Below are 4480 nucleotides of genomic sequence, written 5' to 3'. Positions count from 1 at the left end.
GTACAATATCGGTAAATTATATTTCTTCACTTTTACTGATGCTTATTTTACTATATTAGAGGTTACAATAAGAAATAATAGAATATCAGTATTGTAAACAATATTTTACAGCATATCCTGGTCATGGCCGGATTTGTGGGCAGGCCAAGTAGGCCGTGGCCTAGGGCGAAGCTTGAGCTAGGGCAGCCTGCAGCTGACAGCCTATCAGCTGCTTCATATTTGCACTGTGTGCAGTGTGCGTGTTTTGATTGCGTCCTCTCCTCAGTACCGCAGCTGGTCCGTCTACCCGCCCACATAAACAGAGTACTTAATACCTGCTCGCTCTCCTTCACAGCTGCCCGCTCACTGCACTGGATGCAGAAAGCTGCAAATCATGAGCAGCGTGGGTCACAGTGATAAGAGAGCGAGCGGTGCCCTGTAACAAACGGCAGCCGTATAATTCAGGAAGTAATCACTCACTGCCTCTCTCAGCATCACTGTGAGCCACCACGCTGCTAGCGATCTGCTAGCTCTGTGTTTGTAGTGAATAAAGCGAGGGGAACATTGTAATGGAGATGCAAGCAGGGCTTTCACTGACATTGTACAGACATGCCAGTGGTCAGGAAGCACAGCACTATGAAAACAGAAGCTCCATGTGCACACACAGGGGTCATTAGAAAACAGATCAAAGAGGTCAGCACTTCTAAGTAAACAAGTCTGCCTGAGTTATTGCCCATTCTCAGTCACTCCACTGTGACAGGTAAAAGATTTGCTTTCCTGCTCCAGCCTTTTACTTTCCTTCAGATCACACTCTCCCTCTCTTGTTCTCTCCCATCCTATTCTTTATTTCTGTCTTTTCCCCCTATCTTATTGCCTCTCTCTTTTCCTATTCCATCTTGTGCTGTCTCTCCCTTGCTTTTCCCTCCTTCCCTTCTATATTCTTTCCCCCCTCTCTCTTTTGACTTTTAACTGTCCGCACAGGAACTCACAATCTAATCCCTACCATAGTCTAATGTTTATCGTATTATCATTATGCATTTTTATAGCACCGACATCTTCTGCAGCACTTTACAGAGTACATAGTTATGTCACTGACTGTCTTCAGGAGCTCTCAATATAATCCTACCATAGTCTACGGTCCTACTATATTATTATTATTATTATTATTATTATTATGTATTTAAATAGTACTGACATCTTCTGCAGCACTTTACAGACTACATAGTCATGTCACTGACTGTCCTCAGAGGAGCGCACAATCTAATTCATACCATTATCAAAGTCTAATGTCCTACCATATTATTATTATGTATTTATATATTGCTGACATCTTCTGAAGCACTAGAGAATGTATAGTCATGTCACTGACTAGGGAGGTTGTTGACTGTTGGCCTAGGGTGGTAAAAAGTACAAATCCGGCCCTGATCCTGGTGCCCATTTTACTAAACGATAACTTCAATGTTGTTTATATCTGGTGCCCTTTTTAACGAGTTATCACAAGAATGCTACACCTGCTATTTTTACCTCATTTCATCCACAATCTAGGTACTCTGTACATGAAAAAACTATATCGTTATACATGGTATTGGAGGGTTACATTCTCCAGAAGACTTTAATGTTCATACCTGCATAAGAACTTTGACCTTAAAAATACCAAACTATATACAAAAGATAAAAATCGATTTGGTCGCCAAATTCAACATTTGTTACATATACAGACAGTTTCCAAAAGAATTTGCACACTACCCGTGCAAGGCAGATAGTGACACAAATAATAAATTCTGTAACCTAAAATAGAATCATGGTATCTGTGCCCACTTTTTCTCCATGTTCCAGATACACGCACCTGCTAGTGAAGTGTTACCACTTAATAGCATTACAGGAGATATTACCATCAGAAATTAAATGAATAATAGAAGGGTTCTCTTTATCAGCTTTATTAAAAAAATGCCATCATTTAGGTGCTGCAAGTTGATCTACATATCCATGGGGGGTGTCTTTCAGATCTCTGTTGCCCAAGGGATTGTGTAGCAATCCCTCCAGGGGCAACAGAGAACTAACGACACTGTACAGAGGCATCATCAGCCAGCGTCTTCTGACGATCGGAGGAACGGCAAGAACAATGTGAGTGCCCAATCCTCATGTGTCGGGCATCGCTAAAGATCCAACATGCCAGATCATTAGCGATAATCGTGCAGCCGAGGGATTAGTCATAGAAACCATTTCAAGTTCTTATCTCCATAACCACTAAAAACTATAAAAAAAAACCTGAGGTCTGGGAACTGAAAGGAAGCAGAGCCTACATCTGAAATGCCCCACTTGTACAAATCAAGGAGAAAAAAGAATAATATATATATATATATATATATATATATATATATATATATATATATATATATATATATATATATTTGTGAGAGTTAAGGACAGATGATGTCACTAATAGTGCTGAGCAAAAACAACCCCTGATCTGCTTTTTGCTCCTCCCAGGAGGCAGAAGTCTGGATAAGTAAATCGAATTTTTAGCAGCCAACTCCTTTTTAACAAATAGCGGTTATTTAGCAATCTACCACTTCCCAGGTAAAACCAGTGAGCATGTTATTAGAACGGTTTGCTAATAATTTGTCACTACAGACTACAACCTAATTAATTACAGAAATTAAATCCTCAGAGTTAACCAATAGAGAAAGTAGCCTCTTAAGGCCTCCTTTCCACAGACTGTTGGTAGGTAGTGAAATGCCTCTCAAATTCTCACAAAGGCTCACTGCTGCCTGGTAACTGCTTGTTACTGCCTGGTAACTGCTTGTTACTGCCTGGTAACTGCTCACTGCAGCCTGGCAACTGCCTGCTGAGCACACAGCTCAACAGTCCGTGGAAAGGAGGCCTTAAGGCTACATTCACGCTATGCAATTTGCGTCTCTTAAAAACAGAATTGCAATGGAGGGAAAAAGTTACATTGCACGAGTGGGATGCAACTTATGCAGTGAATCAAACCGTACATAGAAATATACTTCACTGTAACTGTTAACATGTTTCGCCCATGAAACACAGCAGATTACTTCCACAGAATCCACTGCACCGCAACACTGACACATAGATGTGATCGTGCTAATTAAAGGACAACTGAAGCAACAGGGATATGAAGGCCACCATATTTATTTCATTTTAAGCAATAGTAGTTGCCTGGCTATCCTGCTGATCCTCTGCCTCTAATACTTTTAGCCATAGACCCTGAACAAGCATGCAGCAGATCAGGTGTTTCTGACATTATTGTCAGATCTGACAAGATTATCCGCATGCTTGTTTCTGGTGCGATTCAGACACTCCTGCAGCCACATAGATCAGCAGGGCAGCCAGGCAACTAGTATTGTTTAAAAGGAAATAAATATGGCAGCCTCCATATTCTTATCACTACAGTTGTCCTTTAAATATAATTACATCGCGTTGTGATTATATTGTCTATTGCAACATAACGCAATGGGGGCACACATGGACAACTTCAGCTGAAGTTGTCAGATTATCGGAGCCAGAACCAGGAAGACGCTGGTGGGCTTCGAGGGGCTGGTGGAAGCCCCAGGTAAGTCCAAATTTCATTTTTATCAACAGCTCAGGGTCCCTTCAAGGGATAGATACACTTTTCCCTCCTAAGGTCAACCTTTTGAACTTCACGATGCATTCGCAACCTGTGCATCCCCTATTGCTACGCCACTGCCTAGGTACCATAAGACTAACGTTTCCTGAGTGCCATGAGACTTTTAGTACAAACAGTTTAACAGTCAGTACAGTAGTGGCAATTTCATTACAGTAACATTCTGCCAGAACAAGATGCCCCAACTTATTTCAGTTATGTCCTTATCCAGGCCACACTGCCTGAAAGACCACAGATCCAAGAATAGGTCTGTTTTTCAAAATCAAAATATTGTACAAAATAAATGAGATAATAGCATGTAGAGTTAAAACAACATTTTACACGGGGTTACAAAGGACTGACTTTTGTTCACATTATATAACGAGAGGTATCCTATGTTACCTTACCCAGTCACCCAAATGTGGTCATGTAATCTGTTAGTGATAAATACAGCATGTTTAGATCTATAATCTTGCATACACTTCATGAAACACTTTTGAAGAACTGGCTATTTCTAAAACTGCTGGTAATATCACCAAATGGTCAGAGAGACCAACAAGTTAAAGGGAAGGTTCAGGGATGCGGTGAAAAAAATAAAAATCCAAATCCACTTACCTGGGGCTTCCTCCAGCCCGTGGCAGGCAGGAGGTGCCCTCGTCGCGGCTCCGCAGGCTCCCGGTCTCCTCCGGTGGCGCGCCCGACCTGGCCAGGCCGGCTCCCAGGTCGGGCTCTTCTGCGCTCCAATGTGCGGCTCACTGGTGCGCGCTGACGTCATCGGACGTCCTCCAGGCTGTACTGCGCAGGCTCAGAACTACTCCTGCCTGCCACGGGCTGGAGGAAGCCCCAGGTAAGTGGATTTGGATTTTTGTTTTT

The sequence above is a fragment of the Hyperolius riggenbachi genome, chromosome 12, assembly GCF_040937935.1.
Source record: "Hyperolius riggenbachi isolate aHypRig1 chromosome 12, aHypRig1.pri, whole genome shotgun sequence".
In the NCBI taxonomy this organism is placed as follows: Eukaryota; Metazoa; Chordata; class Amphibia; order Anura; family Hyperoliidae; genus Hyperolius; species Hyperolius riggenbachi.
Note: the sequence above shows the minus strand (reverse complement) of the source record.